We start from the raw sequence: 19,309 nt of genomic DNA on the forward strand, positions 1-19,309 counted from the left end.
GGGGGGGCAGAGGGAAGATGAACCATATAAAAGTCTATGCATTGTAAAATAAAAAAAGGCAGCAACAATTTAACTGTAGAATATCAATACAGCAAAGAAAGGAATAATGTATCTAACCTATTGATCTTCCATGCCTCACATCCATCTTCAGTGCTCATGGTTTGCAAGCATTTTTTTAAAACTTTGGGTCCATTAGATAATTACATTGGCTAAACTCAGATTGTGCCTAACTTCAGGTTAGTTTACACAATCACTTTTCAGTTGTTAGAATTGAGATGAGCTATTTCCATCATCAATTTTCAAGAGGTTGTTGTTCAGTCGCTTCCGACTCTTTGTGACTTCATGGGCCAGCCGACGCCAGAGCTCCCTGTCAGCCATGGCCACCCCCAGCTCCTTCAAGGTCAAGCCAGTCACTTCAAGGATACCATCCATCCATCTTGCCCTTGGTCGACCCCTCTTCTTTTTCCTTCCATTTTCCCCAGCATAATTGTCTTCTCTACGCTTTCCTATCTTCTCATGATGTGACCAAAGTACTTCATCTTTGCCTCTACTATTCTTCCCTCCAATGAGCAGTCGGGCTTTATTTCCTCGAGTATGGACTGGTTGGATCTTCTGGCGGTCCAAGGCACTCTCAGAACTTTCTTCCTACACCACAGCTCAAAAGCATCTATCTTCTTTTGCTCAGCCTTTCCTCTGGTGCAGCTCTCACACCCGTAGGTTACTACAGAAAATACTATAGGTATTTCAAGAGGTATCTTCCACTAAAAATGTAATTATGTTCCATTGCTTTTTTTAGAGGCCAGGGATGCCTGAGGATCCATGGCCCAGGGAGATTAGGCAGGCACCCGCCCTGGCAGCCTTTAGGAAAAGTTTAAAAATCTGGCTTTTCCAATGTGCTTTTTGAAATTGAATAACCAGTTTCCATGCCACGTCCCATCCCAGATCCAACTTGTATCTCTGATGCTCTTCATCTTATCCCTCACTTGAAGATTAACTCTACTATTATCCCATTTGAGCCCCCACAAGTCATAGCACTTTCTATTTCACCCATTGGTTTTATCCATTTTTATCCATTGCCCTTGTTCTCTTTGTCTAATTCGATTACCAGTTTATAATTTGTTTTCTTTATGTTTTTGTTATTTTCATTTCATTACTATGTTATTATTAAGTATTTTATTTGATATTATTGTTTGGTTTTATATGTACTTTTGCTCTATTGTAATTTGTTTGGGTTTGGCCCCAAGTCCCTTCGGGGATATGGTGGCGGGATATAAAGTTTATTTATTTATTTATTTATTTATTTATTTATTTATTATTATTATTGAGGATTTTGTTTTTAGTTAAAGGACCAATAAACAGATATTTTTCATTATTAGAAATAAGAATTAATAATAAATTACAGCCTGGCAACTGTGATGGACTGGATGAGGGCCAACAAGCTGAGGCTTAATCCAGAGAAGTCAGAGGTCCTCCCCAGTTGCAAGGCCAATTGGGGTACAGGGTGGCAACCTGTGCTTGATAGGGTTACACTCTCTCTGAGGACATAGGTCTGCTGTCTGGGGATCCTCATGGACACAGACTCTACTTGAGTCTGCCTTTGAAGATGGTTCAGAAACTGCAATTAGTGCAAAGATCGGCAGCTAGATTACTAACTGGGGCTAGCTATAGGGTGCATACCATGTCCCTATTAAAACATCTCCACTGGCTGCAGACAAGTTTCTAAGTCAAATTCAAAGTGCATATTATTACCTATAAAGCCCTATATGCTTTGGGTTCAACCTATCTTCAAAATCGCATCTCCTTTTATGAACCGGCGTGAGCTCTAAGATCTGCCAGGGAGGCCCTCCTCTCGGTTCCACCTCCATCTCAGGCAAGATTGGTGGGGAGAGAGAGAGAGGGGGGGGGGACCTTTTTGGCGGTGGCCCCCGGCTATGGAATGCCCTCCCTAAAGAGATCAGGTTAGCCCCCATTCTCCAAGCTTTCCAGACATAATTGAAAACATGGCTTTTTGCACAGGCCTTTGGACCATGATTAGTACCTTACTCACAAAGCCCGAGGACCTAGTGATTTATTCATGCTAGCATTTTATGGAGTGAGACAGTACACATCTTGTTTTTATCTGCAGCCTTGTTGTGTCTGTTGGATTTTAAATTGGTTGCGTTTTTATTGTTGTTGTTCATTCGTTCAGTCGTCTCCGACTCTTCGTGACCTCATGGACCAGCCCACGCCAGAGCTCCCTGTCGGCCGTTACCACCCCCAGCTCTCTCAAGGTCAGTCCAGTCACTTCAAGGATGCCATCCATCCATCTTGCCCTTGGTCGGCCCCTCTTCCTTTTGCCTTCCACTTTCCCCAGCATAATTGTCTTCTCTAGGCTTTCCTGTCTCCTCATGATGTGGCCAAAGTACTTCAACTTTGTCTCTAGTATCTTTCCCTCCAGTGAGCAGTCGGGCTTTATTTCCTGGAGGATGGACTGGTTGGATCTTCTCGCAGTCCAAGGCACTCTCAGCACTTTCCTCCAGCACCACAGTTCAAAAGCATCGATCTTCCTTCGCTCAGCCTTCCCTAAGGTCCAGCTCTCACATCCGTAGGTGACTACAGGGAATACCATGGCTTTGACTAGGCGGATCTTTGTTGCCAGTCTGATGTCTCTACTCTTTACTATTTTATCGAGATTGGACATTGCTCTCCTCCCAAGACCGCTTTTTTTTAGTATGCGTTTTTATTAGTATGCTGTTTTATGTAAATGTATGCTGTTTATATGCAAATGTATGCTTTTTATGTAAATGTATGCTGTTTATATGCAAATGTATGCTTTTTATGTAAATGTATGCTGTTTTTACATGAAACAACATACATTTGCATATAAACAACATACATGTACATAAAACTATTGGCTCAGTGAGTCTGAGGAGCAGGGTGAGCGCCCACAGTTAACCCCAGCGTCTGTCAACCAGCAGTTCAAAAACATGCAAATGTGAGTAGATCAATAGGTACTGCTTCTTTGGAAAGGTAACGGTGCTCCATGCAGTCATGCTGGCCATATGACCTTAGAGGTGTCTATGGACAACCCCAGCTCTTCGGCTTAGAAATAGAGATGAGCACCACCCCCCAGAGTCGGATTTGACTAGATTTAATGTTATGGAAAACCTTTACATTTACTTATATTGCCTTTCTCCAAGGACTCAAGCCTGTTTACAACAATAGATAAAACATAATGTCAGGGGCAACCTTTACCTTTACTTATCCTGTTTTTGTCATGGCACTATTATGTTCTCTTTGTGAGTCACCCTGAGTCCCTTCAGGGAGATGGTGGTGGGGTATTTATTTATTTATTTGACTTGTATACCGCTACTCCCAATTTGGCTCAGAGCGGTTTACAGCAGTAGATTAAAACAATACAATTAACTTTAAAATACAATAAAAACAGGAACAGACATAGTCCCGTGTTATTCACCCATCAAAAGCTTGTTGGAAGAGAAAGGTTTTACAGGCTTTCCGAAAAGCAAGTAGGTCTCGGATAATTCGGGTTTCAACTGGCAAGGCATTCCATAAATAAGGGGCTACAATCGAGAAGGCTCTCTGCCTAGTAGAGGACAGATGATAAGTCCGGATGTTGGGGACTTCAAGCAAATTTTGGTCTTCGGACCGAAGTAATCTCTGGGGTTGGTAGGGGGTTAAGCGGGCCCTCAGGTACGCTGGCCCCAGACCATATAAGGCCTTAAAGGTTAATACCAGCACCTTGAAAGTAATCCGGTACTCAATCGGAAGCCAGTGCAGCTGTTGTAGAATTGGGGTGATACGACACCTTGCCGGCACCCCGGCGAGAAGACGAGCCGCCATATTTTGCACCAGCTTCAGTTTCCGGATCACTGACAAAGGAAGGCCAATGTAGAGGGCGTTACAGTAGTCAAGCCTCGAGATGACCATCGCCTGGATCACCATAGCCAGGTTGTTCCTAGATAGGAAGGGAGCCAGTCGCCTAGCGTGACGTAGATGGAAAAACGCAGATCTGCTCACAGCAGAGACCTGGGCCTCCGTTGTGAGCAGAGGGTCCAATAAGACACCAAGACTTTTTGCAGAAGGTGACGGACGTAGTGTCTCGCCATCCAGGGTAGGCAGCTGGATCTCCCTCCCACCCGGACGGCCCAGCCAAAGGATCTCCGTCGTCGCTGGGTTCACCCTCAACCTGCTGGCACGCAACCATCCAGTAACGGCCTCAAGGCACTGATGAAAATTTTCAGTTACAGAGTCCGGCCAGCCTCCATCCTCAGAATGAGTTGAGTGTCATCAGCATACTGGTGGCACTCAAGCCCAAAGCTCCGTACCAGTCGGGCAAGCGGTCGCATATAGATGTTAAATAATAGAGGAGAGAGAATGGCTCCCTGCGGGACCCCGCATACTAGCAGAGACCTCTCAGAAACTATCCCTCCCCTCACCACATGCTGTCCCCAATTCTGGAGGAAGCAGGACACCCATTTAAGGGGTATCCCCCTAACCCCAGTCATGGCTAGGTGGTGGGTCAATAGATTGTGATCGACCGTAATAAATTATTATTATTATTATTATTATTATTATTATTATTATTATTTACTATTATTATTTCTTGCTAGTTACATTCAATTTCATTCAAACTTTTTGAGAACGTTACATTCAAACTTTTTGAGAACGAAGAGGAAACTGCAAAAGCCTGCTCAGCCTCCATGGATGCTGGTGGGGAGGAATAGAAAACTAAATGGGAGGCAAATAGAAGGAATTATTCTAGAAAAGCATCGGTGGTCAACTGCTCAAATGCCAAACAGAATCACTTCAGGAAGCGGCATTTTATTTCAAGTCCTAGTTCTCATTTTGTAAAAATCATTTGATGCATTATTATTAAGATCCATTTCAAATGTCCCATGTGTAAGCAGCCCTGAATCCCTTCAGGAAGATGGAGGCGGGGTATAAAAATAAGTAAAGGGAAACATTAAGTCTAATCACGTCTGACTTGGGGGGTAGTGGGTGGGTGGGTGCTCATCTCCATTTCTAAGCCAAAGAGCCTGCATTGTCCATAGACACCTCCAAGGTCATGTGGCCAACATGACTGCATGGAGTGCCATTACCTTCCCGCAGAAGCAGTATCTATTGATCTACTCACATTTGCATGTTTTAAAAATTGCTAGATTGGCAGAATTTGGCAGAAGTTGGAGCTCATCCTGCTCCCCAGATTCGAACCACCAACCTTTCGGTCAGCAAGTTTAGCAGCTCAGTGGTTTAACCTGCTGTGCTACCGGGGGGGGGGGAGGATAAAATAAAGTTATTATTATTATTATTATTATTATTATTATTATTATTTGTCTGTTAATCTGTTCCCTCTGAACTTTACATGGCCTCTTTGGTCTGTTCTTCCCTTTGTCATACAAAGCACTGATAGGGATGAGAGAAGGTTTTTGAGTTTCCCAATTGGACTCTGTGAAAACTTTCTTCATCGATGTAATTCAATGATTGCATAATTTCAGCCCATCTGTCCATCCGTCCTTCCCTTGTTCTTAAAAGGAGGTTCTTTTAGTAATAAAAAGTGAGTTGGCCAGCCAAGCAGATAGTGCTCTTTCCATTACCTAAATGGTACAGTAAGGTCAAGGTGGCAATGTTCCTTCTCAGTCTATCTACCTTTCTGAAAGCAAGATGAGTTCTGAGGCTCAAAGCCTTTGTCCATGAAATAAATAGCACTTAGGGACTTGGAACGGCTGCTATAATTTGCCCAGAGTGCAGAGACTTTGGTGGTGGTGGAGGGGATCTTTTCTTCCTCATGTATTTCTAAGGACAGGCCTTTTCTCCTTGGGTGCTCTACACAATGTTGCTGCCATTCATTGTGACCTTTCAAAGGAGTCATTTTCTACTTAGTTTTCAAACCTTAGAGGCATGTGGAATGTCTAGCAGAAAAAGAAATGCTTGAAAATACTCCAAGACAAGTTCTTCATTTCCCATGCTTCCTGTACGCCGCTCTGGTGGTGAATCTGACTGCCGCCCATACAGTCTTCAAATGCAGCCCATTTAGAGCATGTTGCAGTAGTCTATTCAGGATGTAACAAGAGCGTGGACCACCCTGGCAAAGTCTGATTTTCCAAGGTACAGGCACAGCTGGCGCACCAGTTTTAACTGTGCAAAGGCCCTCCTGGCCACCACGAACACCTGAGCTTCAAGCATCAGTGCTGTGTCCATGAAGACCCCCAGACTGCAGACCTGTGTCCTCAGGGGGAGTATTACCCCGTCAAGCACAGGTTGCCACCCTATACCCCGATCAGCCTCGCAATTGACCAGGAGGGCCTCAGTCTTGTCTGGATTAAGCCTCAGCTTGTTGGCCCTCACCCAGTCCATCACAGCTGCCAAGCACCGGTTCAGGACCTGAACAGCCTCCTTAGCAGCAGGTGGAAAGAAGTGACAGAGTTGGATGTCATCTGTGTACAGATGGCATCGAATTCCAAAAGGATATGAAAGAAAGAAAGCATCTTTGGAACTGTGCAATGTTACAGAGTGGGGCGGTCCCATTTAATGCATCAGACAGCTCTATTACTCTAAGAGAATTGTCTGGAGGGATGTTTGGTTTCATGTATTGAGCTGGAATTGGCAATCATGATCAGGAAATCCATTTCTGACACAAAAGTGGTAATAAGACTGTAAATTTGAAATGAAATGGAAAGGCAGATAATTGGATCAATGAGCTGCTAATGATGATATCGAACAGCAGCTTTCCTGTTAGCTCTGCGATATGATATAAATGAATGAAGGTTGTTAGCATTGTTGTCTGACACAGACGGGATTGTTGCAACCCTGCAGAGTTTTGTTGGAAGAGTTAAGATGCCTAAGACCTCATCTATACTGCGAGATAATGCAATTTGAAACTATGTTATATGGTCAGTGTAGTCGACTCATATCATGGAGTTTAACTACATTGAACTGAACTATATGGCTCTACACTGACCATATTTCTATATACCTATATGGCTCTACCAATTTCTAATTGCTGAAACTGCAAGTCACTTCTGGTGTGAGAGAATTAGCTGTCTGCAAGGACATTGCCCAGGGGATGCCCGGATGTTTTTGATGTTTTACCATCCTTGTGGGAAGCTTCTCTCATGTCCCCACATAGGGAGCTGGGGCTGACAGAGGGAGCTCATCCGTGCTCTTCCTGGATTCAAACCTCTGACCTGTCGGTCTTCAGTCCTGCCAGCACAAGGGTTTAACCCATTGCGTCACCGGGGGCTCCTCTAATTACATTATATGGCAGATTAGATCCAGCCTAACTTTCAGACATGGAAAAGTGGCTAAATATTGGTTTCGCAAAGGGCTGACCAAGAATAGGATATTTATTCATTTGTTTGGTACCAAGTACTTTGTTATCCAGTTGGCAATCGATTAGCTAGATCCACACACTCAACAACTGGGATGAAGAGCAATTTATTCCTATTAGGGCCAAATCAATAGAGGACTAAGAAACAAAGGCTGAGTTGGACTACAGGGGCTTAGATACAAAGGCAACAGTGGCTCAACTCATTCTAATGGCCAATGTCACGTGAATTTGCTGTCTCCTGCTGGTCTCTTGCAAAAATGTCAGAGAGATTATTAGCTTTGGAAAAATATCAGTGTACCAAAGACAATTTAATATTGGGGAATATGTCACCAATACATCAAATGTTACTGTTCATAGTTCAATGTTATATGTTTGACCTGAACAAGATGGCTCATCTGTCCGTTTCTGTACACACCTTCTTCCAGGTGAGTCTTTTAATTATAGCTATCATAAGGATTAGTTGTTTATAATAACCGGCAATAATAATTAGTCCTCTGAGCTTTCTTTGCTGTTTTTATACCACCTTTTCAATCCTTATCATTTCAACAGACTCACCCATATTGTTGCTCTTCGCTCTCTTCATGTTATTCAGGGACTCTCTGACCATAAGAAGAGCTGTTCAACAGTGGAACTCTCTGCCTGGAAGAGTGGTGAAGGCTTTTTCTTTGGAGCTTTTTAAGCAGAGGCTGGATGGCCATCTGTCTGGAGGGCTTTGATGGTGCCTTTCCTGCCTGGCAGAATGGGGTTTGACTGGGTGACCTGCTTGGTCTCTTACAAGTCTAGGATTTCGGTCCTTATAACAAACTGGGTTAATCTGTTTTAGCTCTGCAATTAAGAAAAGTTGGGGATGCTACAGATTTTGGCAACAAACAGCATCATCTTTGTGCCACAAACAGTGGATTTAAGGGGTAAAGTATGTGTCATTCTCTCACCAACCCAGGGAAATCAGGTTGTTCGTGTAACCAACCATGGCTGCTTCCAAAATATTGCACATGACCGTGGTGCACAATAGGGCCGTGGTAGCACCGTGGGTTAAACCTCTAGCTGCAGGAAATCTGCTGACTGGAAGGTTGGTCGTTTGAAGCTGTGAGTGGGGGGGGGGGGGGAGCTCTGGACTGTCAGCCCTAGCTTCTGCCAACCTAGCAGTTCAAAATCATGCAATGCGATCAGATCAATAGGTACTGCCTTGGTGGAAAGGTAAAAGGGTGCCCCATGCAGAGATGGAGACAAGCCAGCAACACAGTTGGAGATGTCTATGGACAACAGACTCCTCGGTGTGGAAAAATAGAACAAAAGCACTTCCTCATGGCCAGAGTTGAGCATCGCCTCCAGACACCAGAGATGGAAAAAAGGGAAAGGCCTTTACCTTTGTCTGTGTTGTACGTCATTGTTCACTGTGTATAAAAGGCACTAAATGTTTGCCTCATATATGTGTTGTAATCTACTCTGAGCCCCCCTGGGGACATAAAGCGGAATATAAATAAAGTGCATTATTTTTATTATTATTATTATTATATTATGATCTAAGTCATGTGGTTACGTCTTGGCCAAACGCATTAAGCCAAACCAGCTGTGTCTGTCTTGCAACCATCACGGAGCTGATTCAACCCCTCTTTTGACGTAAAGTGTCGGTGAAGATGCACCTGAAGTATTGCTCTCGACATCTCTACATTAAAGAAAAACTTGCTTGGGATGAGCGGCTGGTCTTGGCTGTAAGTCATTTTTATGTCAAAACCCTGGCAAGTAATTGCTTTAAAATCCTACTTTATTGCCGGCTCATGGTTTAATCTAGGCGCGGACGTGAGCCACATTGGGAGCGGAGCAAGAAAGCACCTGGAAGCCTCACCCTCCCCTCCCACACTTGACTTCAAGTCTCTTCCCAAGGGCAAAGCCTCATCCCAGCTCTCACATTTTGGTCGGCACACTGTAGAGGAATAATTTTTATACATTAAAAACACATTCTGGGTATTGTGTGCTTTACTCGGAATCAGTTTATTGAATGCGACATTTGGTTTTCTGACGGCACATCTGGCATACAAATGGGGACAGACTGATGGAGAAAGGCAGCCATCTAAATCAGTGTTTGCTATGCTCTTGCGCTGGCTTTTACAGGACGAGACGTATATCATAAATTCTACAGAAAGAGAGCAGGGCGTTGACAGTGTCAGCAAGAGAAGATATTGCCGACTGCAAAGCGTTAATGACAAGAGTGTGCAGTACAGCCTCGTGTGAAAATTAAGTCTTTGATTTACTGGAATGCTTTTATTCCCCATATGCCCAAAAGAATAAGATTTGCTTTGACTCTTGATTTTATAAATTGCTTTGGCATTTTAACACACAAAGAAGTCTGATTTTCAACGTGAGCTCTTTGAAGCTGAGTCAAGAAAATATCACAGTGGGAAAGGTGATATGACACAAAGTGGAGGCATCCTCGCAGTGACCAAAGGACCATTGACCAGTGTGGAACAAGTTTTTTATATAGACCCTATACACATAGTGTTGAGGTAATTTTATAGTAGAGTCTCGCTTATCCAACCTTTGCTCATCCAACGTTCTGTATTATCCAATGCAGATTGCCTCCTCCCTGGAGCCACAGCTGTTTCAATGTATTGCAATGTTTTGGTGCTAAATTTGTAAATACAGTATTCACTACAGAACAGATTGAACTGCTTTTTCTGTCGATTTGTTGTAAAACATGATGTTTTGGTGCTTAATTTGTAAAATCATAATGTAATTTGACATTCTGCTGGCCCGTTTATGTTGGATAAGTGAGACTCTACTGTATATAATATTTTAAATAATTTTGTGCTTGAAACAATGCTTGCATGCACTGAAAGCAAGGTGTCACCATCTCGGCCAGTCTGGATTTTGGAGCATTTCGGATTTTGGAATTCCAGATAAAGACTGTTCAAACTGTAATTAATTTTCAGTTAATACAGATTCTATTATTTAAGAGGGGGGAAGGAAGTTCTTTCCAAATAATGCAGAAGAAAGAGTCCCCGGGGGTTTTAAGAAGTTAAAAATGTACCACAAATTGAAAGTATTATCCAAATTCTTTGAGAACATGTTTCTGCATTGCAATCAGCATGGCAGCCGCATACTTAACCCTTAGGCTTTTGTAAAAACTTTCTTTCCGCCCTCTTCGTTGGTAGGGAAGATTAAAAGAATGGGAAAACAATGGAAGTGGAGAATAATTAAAGAAACTTTCTAGTTCACAGGGAACTTTTCTCTCCATTTCGGTAACCTTCGCTGATTAGCAATGACCTAACGCAGCCTGGTCTCCATAGCAGCAACGGCTTGATTCATTATTTGCAGGTGAAATTACAACCCCCTGCTTTTTTTAAAAAAAATAAAAAAGCTCCCAGTTTGAGTGAAAGTATGAATAAGGAGATGGGGGATTGGTGCTTAACCCTTTCCTACCATTATCTTGTACGTTCAGACTGGCATTCCCTGAGGTCCATGATGTGGATAAATATATGACTAAGCTGGAAAGAAACTCAATAGGAAATTTTGAATAAGTTGCACCCCAGGCTTGGAGACACCTATGACCATAGCACCACACAAGAGTCCAGAGTATAAGCAAAGTTTATTGTAAAAAAAAAAAACCCCACATAAAATGGTGTGAGTCCTCTGGTGGCACAGTGGGTTAAACCACTGAGCTGGTGAACTTGCCAACCAAAAGGTCGGCGGTCCGAATCCAGGGAGTGGGGTGAGCTCTCACTGTTAGCTTCAGTTTCTACCAACCTAGCAGTTTGAAAACTTGCAAGTGTTTGTAGAGCAATAGGTATTGTTTCTGTGGGAAGGTAATGGTGCTTCATGCAGTCATGCCACCCACATGACCTTGGTGGTGTCTACGGACATCGCCAGCTCTTTGGCTTAGAAATGGAAATGAGCACCATTCCCCAGAGTTGGACATGACTAGACTTCATGTCAGGGGAAACCTTTACTTTTACCTAAGGAAAGGAGAGGTATAATCCAAAAAAGGTTTGGCAATAGGTGATAGCCACACAGGAATCCAATTGTCTTATAAAAATCCAAAAGTAACACATCCAGGAATAGTAAAAAATAACAAGTACAGAAGAAACCTATAAGCAAAAGGTATGCTTAATAAAACTTGAGCAGGAATCATAAAACAAGAATATAGAAAACTTCCAGAATACTTGAATCCAAAACCAAGACTTGACTTGACACAATGATTAGGGAACTCATACCTAATTTCTTACTCAAAAGCCAACATTGCCTGAACTAACTTTAAAGTAAAAACTGGCTGTTAATAAGCTTGCATGGAATCATGTTGTTTCCCACAAATGTTCTCTATTTTTACCCCACGTCATCTCTCTGACCTACAAAGTCTGTTTTCTGCTTTGATCTGTAAACGAAGATTTTTGCCAATCACCATAACGCCAGGTGCTTTTCCTTGGGAGTTTTCTGTTTCACTTAGGTCTTCGCTGGACTCCTTATCTAATGAGGTTTTTTTCTGGCTCCTCTGACTGACCTTGGAGTTTTGCACTGTCGGAGCCAGTTTCATTTCCCTGGCTTGAATCTTCATCATTTTGAACCCCAGGAAATCCCACAATCCCTTCAAAATCAGCAGTGAATCCATCGGTCCCTGGCTGTGCTACAACAGAACAATTATTATCATTATTCTTAAGTAGAAAGCTTGTGGATGCTAGTTCTAGTAGATCATTATCCATCCACATCTCCTCTGGAGATTGATTAGTCTTAATTATGAGTGCTTTGTTGCAGGCCTGCAGATATTTGCATAACTGCAAAGACTACTAAGTGGCATTTTGCTCCTCATTTTTAGTGGGTATGGTGAGGAGAGGCAACACAACATACTTCTCACCATCCTGGGAACAGCTTTATTTGTTGGAACTGACAGATGGCAGAGAACATCATAAAGGTCATTTTTGGAAAGGAATCTACCAGTTCTCTTTCTTTCTTCATAAATGGGTAGAAAAGAATGTAGAAGAAAGCAAAATTGACAGCTTTGTCCATCTCTTGTCCAAACTAAGCTCACACCTTGAGGCATTTTGGATGAGGAGTGATGAAAATACTGATGAGGATGTCAACTGTGGTCTAATTTTGGTTTGGAGAACAGAAAGAAATGGCCATATGGAAGGTGTAAACTAAGATTCTGCCTTGGAGCAAAATTGAGTGAGCCAGAAATAGTGCATGCTTGGGAGGATACTCTTTGGCCCATACTTTGCAACATATGCAGAAAAGGCAGGGGAAGAAATAATGCCCAGAAGATGACACTCAGCAAGTGACACTCTGATCTTTATAAATTACCAAAATGTTTCTTCCCTTCATTGCAAGTGATCAAGCCCAAACTGGGACATATAGCATATATTTCAGGAATGCAATTTTCCTCTGACTTAGGACGTTATGCCACTCCACTCCACCCCCTCCCCACTCCCACCCCCATTTCTAGACACTTTGAAAACAGAGAGATAACGATGTAAGATAATAATAATAATAATAATAATTATAATAATCTTTATTTATACCCTGCCACCATCTCTCTAAAGGGGACTTGGGTGTGGCTAGCATGAGGCCAAGCCCAGCATTACAGAACAACCAAATAAAATAAAATACAAACAGCAAATAATAACATCAAAATAAAATACAGAAAATAACAGAAAATGAAATAATCAGATGAAAACTAATGTGATGAAGAAATAAAATAAAAGCACGGTGGGCGGGCCAAATGCACAGTATAAGATTGATAAAACCCTGGGTGAGATAAATAAATGGAAAAAGATGTGTCCGTGGGGGAGCTCAGAAGGGGCAAACAATGGGATTGAGCCTTCAATAAAGACAAGGGAAAGTGTGTCATGAGGACAGAACTATAGTTGGTATGGACATGATATGGGGATAAGATGGAGAAAATGACAACAAAGGAGATGGGGTAGGTTTTAGGGGTGAAATCGGGGGCTTTTGGGTGGCTTCATGCCATCCTTATTTGACTAGCAATGGTATGTAGCCTCCCTCCTAAAGAAAGCCTGGGGTCCAAGTTGAGGGTGGGGGCTAGAACCCGCGCGGAAGTGGGTTATTTTAACCCTTTTCCATGTGGGTTTTAGTTCTGCCTGGAAGCGCTCTCTCTGCTTCTGCACAGTTAAACCTTATCAGCAAAGCTAAGTTGACTTCAGTGGGAAATTAATAACTTACAACCTGTCCTTTCCTTCTGGCTCCTCTGTGAATGATTCTTTTTCAAATTATCCAGCTGGGCATTTGTGATGGCATGGACTTGGGGTTGGAACACTGTTAGGTGAGGCAGTCAGCTTTTGTATACAAATCTGCTTCACTGGATACATTGAAGTGAAGTCGGTTCATGCCTTTGAATGCTTATGCTGCCAACTCCTTCCTCTCAGTTGGTCTCAAAGGTGCAACAAGACCCTTTGTATACTGATCCAGACTATGTCTTTGAGCTAACATACTGTGATCATTGCATGTGATGCTTAACTAGGTCCAGATCATGGTTGTGGGCAATTTTCTCATCCCCTGGACAGAGAAGCACGCTGCTAGGTCTGGCTCTATTACCTATTCTCTCCTCAAGACAGTGTATGGTTTGCCTCCATGAGTATGCAGTGGTCTGAGTTAGCCCTGGTTTTGCAACATCTACCCACTTTCTCTCCTCATCTGGATACATTATCTGGCTGAGAATAATGTACCTAAATCAAATGGTCTCATTCTGAGCCAACACCAACACTTGCGGCAACACCAGAGGCACTCCAAGTGGCCAGATACTGGTCAAAGGACATTTAACCAACTACCAAGTTTGCAAGATCTCTGTGGGTTTTCTTTAATCTCTGTGTTTGTTTTGTTCTGTTAGAAATGTAATACAATGGTATGGTTGCTGATGACATGATAAATAAAATTCTGAGCCATATCATATGTGATGCGTGGCTCGGGATGAGATCGAGATGCTGAGTGGTGCTGCCAACCCTGGCAGTTCATAAGCATAGGGTCAGTAGGCATACCTGTAAATGGCTGCTGCAGATGGGAGACATTTATATCCATTAGCGGCGCAAAACACTTGACAAGTCTCATTTATTTAGGGACGACTAGGGCCCATCTTTCTGCTGCATTTATCTCAGAAATCTGCAGAATTTTGAGTAGGTGAGGCAAATGAGGCTCATTAAACTGACTCATCTCCCTGGCAGGGTGTGGACACTTGCTTCCTTAAATCAATCTGTGATTTTCTTTCCCAAGATGCCAAAAGATGGCAGAGCCTTATTCAAAAATCTTTCATTGCCAACCAGGAAGATGGAAGGCGCGAGCAGTTTCTTGCTCCGGGCTTGAAACCTTTTAAGGAGTGCCGGCCATGACCACTTGAGGGAGTCAGCTTCCTTCATGGGAATTACATGAGAATGAGGATGAACTGCAAAGACGTTTCTTAATGGTGCTAAGCCAGAAGGTTTACAGCTGAGGAAGGTGCAACCTTAGTGCTTCTGCACTGCAACTTGATGTTGTTTGATAGAGTTGTGCACAGAATGTGTTCCTACCATTTTTTCGTGTTTTCTGTTTCTTTGGGAGCACGAAACAGAAAGCCCCCCCCCTCGTGTAAACAGAAAATCTGGTCGACATAAAAGGCTGCTTTCGTCTGCATCTGAAATTTCCTCCTTGCCTCGGAAAGAGAGTGTCTGTGGCGAGGCATGCAGGCAGGCCTGGAGCATACCTGTAGCCGAGTGCCTCTTACTATAGCGTAGAAACAGCAGGTGCCAGGTAAGAGGGGAGGAGAGCCAGTGAGTGGGAAGCTCCCTCCATAATGGTCCAATTTTTGGGGCCCAAACCAAAAAAGCTCCCGAAAATGGATTGAGGCCCCCAACAAAAGCAGGAGACGAAACTGGGCAAGGTTTACTCTGAAATCAAACTTTAGTATCTATTTTATAATCCACCTTGTTGTCCAGGATTCTCATTCCAGGTGAGAGGGCAAATAGTTCACACACACACACACACACACACACACACACACAAGCGCACACAAGTGGTAAAATATTCAAAAGATCACTAGCTGCATCTGGAGGATTGTTGAAGAAGTTAGTTTATTTTCCCCAAACAAAGGAGAGTCTGATGAAGCCAAGGGCTGCTTTGCATACACTTAGGCTATACCTATATAGCAGTCTTCATCACCTTCTTCTCATGTTTGGGAACTGACAGGAGAGATGATTGGCCAAAACTAACAAAATGAAGTTCAACGGGGACAAATGCAAGATACCCCACTTAGGCAGAAAAAATGAAGTCCCCGTGGACAGGAAGGCGAACATGCATCAACAGGAGTCTAGTGTCTAGATCCTGGGAAGTTTTGCTACCCCTTTATTCGGTTCTGCCTTGGTCAGACTACACCGGGAATCACACTGTGTCCAATTCTGGGCACCGCAATTAAAGGGAGATGTTGACTCTAAGCTGGAATGTGTCCAGAAGAGGGTGACTGAAAGGATCAAGGGTCTGGAGAACAAGCCCTATGAGGAGTGGCTTAAAAAGCTGGGCATATTTAGCCTGCAGAAGAGAAGACTGAGAGGAGACCTGATGAGGGCCATGGATCAAGATGTGAGGGGAAGTCATAGGAAAAAGGGAGCAAGCTTGTTTTCTGCTGCCCTGGAGACTAGGACGCAATGGAACAATAGCTTCAAACTACAGGAAAGGAGATTCTACCTGAACATTAGGAAGAACTCTCTAACAGTGACAGCTGTTCAGCAGTGGTGGAGGCTTTTAAACAGAGGCTGGATGGCCATCTGTCAGGGGTGCTTTGAATGCAATTTTCCTGCTTCTTGGCAGGGATTTGGTCTGGATGGCCCACAAGATCTCTTCCAACTCTAGGATTCTATGATTCTGAAAAGACTGCCTTCATCTCTATTCAGGAGCCTGACTTCCCTCCTTGACATCCATTTCCCCAGTTCCCACAGGAAATAAACTTTCAAAAAGTCCAAACTGTCTTTTGACTTTTAATGCTTTTTGACAGAGTGTATTTCATATATAAAATGGGCTTGCCGATCACTGAACATCAAACCTTAAATTCCCTTTGCACTTCATAGGAAGATTTTTTGCAGTCAAAGCAGCTCTCCCCTGGAAGCTTTCCCACTCCTTTGAGTCCTCTCGCTACTTTAAACTCTGTGTCTACATGGTATCATTATATCAATGTAGCTCTGTTTCAAGTTCCCATACTTCTCGCTCTCTGTAACTGTGAAAGGTGGTCCTTTCATCTGGCTAACAGATTCAGATCTATTAGAAATGTGTGCCTTGGAGGCACAGGGCAATTGTGTTTGTCCCTGCTTTCATTATATGAAAAGTCTGACATACTTGTATGGTCACCACAGTGGTGCAAAGGGTTAAACTGTTGGGCTCCTGAACTTGCTGACTTGAAGGTTGGCAGTTCAAATCTGCAGGATGGGGTGAGCTCCTGCTGTTAGCCACAGCTCCTGCCAACGTTGCAGTTTGAAAGCATGCAAATGTGAGTAGATCAATAGGTACCACCTCGGTGGGAAGGTAAATGGCACTCCATGCAGTCATGCCAGCCACATGACCAAGGAGGTGTCTACGGACAATGCCAGCTCTTTGGCTTGGAAATGAAGAGCCAGAGATAAAAGGGGAAGCCTTTGCTTTTGTCTGTGTATTTGTGTTTCAAGGCACTGAATATCTGCCTGTGTCTGTATACATGCTGAGTCCCCTTGGGGAAATAGGGCGGAAAACAAATAAATTGTTGTTGTTGTTGTTGTTATTTGAAACACAACAAGATGAGTCTACAGCAAACAAGATCACTCTGCTGGCAGTTGTATTGGATCACACGTCGGACACTTACCAAGTGTCTAGGACTGTTATTATTATTACTATTATTATATTCTTATGAATCAGACAATTGGTTTTTATTGCCATATGTTTTTGTTACCACGAGCTCTGTTGGATCTTATGTTTAATATGTATTCCATCAATCTCCATCAAGCATTTTTGGTGGAAGTCCTAATTAAGTCTTAACTAAAACATGATTATCATGAAAATAAATTGCTCTGAGCCAACAGCTTTTTATCAGTGGTAGGAAAGTTAGGCAGAGAGGTCTTGGAGGTGCTCTATTAGTGGAAAAAGTTATTACCCTCTCAAATTAATTTAAATTACGGTAAGTTGCATGGATAACAATTATGATTACAAACAGGGATTTGCCATGGTGGATACAAGGTTTTAAAAGATAATTATGCCAGACTGGCCTTCTGAACTTAAAAGAGACACAACAGGTTAAGAAGCGGAATATGTTAATGTAAGATAAAGCTAAAGAGAAAAAAGTTGCTAGTTTGTATCTCTGTGTGTTCTTGTACCTTATAATGGGTTGACTGCTTCCTATATTCCCCAAAACTCCCTTCTGATAAGATGAAGTGCAGAAATGCAGTCCTGAAGCTGTTGCGCCTTCTCTACCAGCAGAGCAGCCCGCTTGCACTTTCATATCCACCTATCATTGGAAATGTATGCTACAAACTCTATCATATCTATCATTTTAATAAAATGTATCAATTTGATGAATAACTTGTATCTTTAATGTACTGCATCAATCTAAAAGTATAAACTGTATCAAAATGCATATATCAAAATACTTTTGAAGGCAGCCAACTCTCTGTGCCCCCAGTTTACATAATCCCTTGGGAAGGAAGATGATGGCCAGGATCCCTCCAGCTATTTCCCAAGCCAGATAGTGATCAGATTCTTTGCATGTGTTTATAGATAGATTGTCCTCTTTGTCAACAAAATATGCGCAAGGTATTTGTCCATTTAACATGTGATCAGGAGGAGAACATTTGTGGAACACTCTCTTTAAATACTGCCTGGAATTGAGCATTTTTTTTTGTCGTGTCAGGAGCGACTTGAGAAACTGCAAGTCGCTTCTGGTGTGAGAGAATTGGCCGTCTGCAAGGACATTGCCCAGGGGACGCCTGGATGATTTGATGTTTTTGTCATCCTTGTGGGAGGCTTCTCTCATGTCCCCACATGAGGAGCTGGAGCTGATAGAGGGAGCTCATCTGCCTCGCCCCGGATTCGAACCTGCGACTTCAGTCCTGCCGGCACAGGGGTTTAACCCACTGAGCCACCGGGGGCTCCGGATTTGAGCATGGGTGGACTATTTACTTACTTTGTTTTATATCCCATCCACTCTCCCTCATAGAGGGACCCAGAGCTGCTAACCATCAGCAACAGTTCAATGCTGTTCAAACATAACTCAAAATACAAAACATAACATATACACATTAAAACAAGAATACATGATAAAAACAGTATTAACAATCAACCATATTTAAAACCAGATCCATCTCATTGCCATAATCAAAGTCCATTGCCATTTAACACAGTCCGTCAGTTGTCTTCCCTGAAGGCTTCCTCCCAGAGAAAGGTTTTTGTTTGTTTTCTGAAGAACAACAGGGAGGGAGCCATTCAGATGTCCTTAGGGAGGGAGTTCCAGAGCTGAGGGGCCACCGTTGAGAAGGCCCTCTTTCTCGTTCCCAATAGCCACATTTGAGACAGGGGTGGGACTGAAAGAAGGGTCTCCCCAGCAGATTGTAGGGCTTGTGCAGGCTCATATTGGGAGATGCAGTCAGAAAGATAGGTTGGGCCTGACCCATTCAGGGTGTTAAAGGTTAAAACCAGCACCTTGAATTGCATCCGGAAGCAAATTGGTAGCCATTGGAGCTGTCACAACATGAGGGCTCACCGCTCCCTGTACAGCACTCCGGTAATCAGCTTAGCCACAGATCTTTCAACTAACTGAAGTTTCTGGACGGTCTTCAAGGGCAGCTCTATGTAGAGCGCATTACAGTAATCCAGTTTGGGTGTGATGAGGGCATGGACCATGGTAGCCAGATCAAACTACTCAAGGTATGGGCACAGCTGGCGCACAAGTATCCCCTGGCCACCGCTGACACCTGGGCCTCCAAAGTTCATGATGAGTCCAGGATCACACCCAAGCTGCAAATCCACATCTTCAGGAAGAGTGTAACCCTG

The sequence above is a fragment of the Anolis sagrei genome, chromosome X (genome assembly GCF_037176765.1).
Source record: "Anolis sagrei isolate rAnoSag1 chromosome X, rAnoSag1.mat, whole genome shotgun sequence".
In the NCBI taxonomy this organism is placed as follows: domain Eukaryota; kingdom Metazoa; phylum Chordata; class Lepidosauria; order Squamata; family Dactyloidae; genus Anolis; species Anolis sagrei.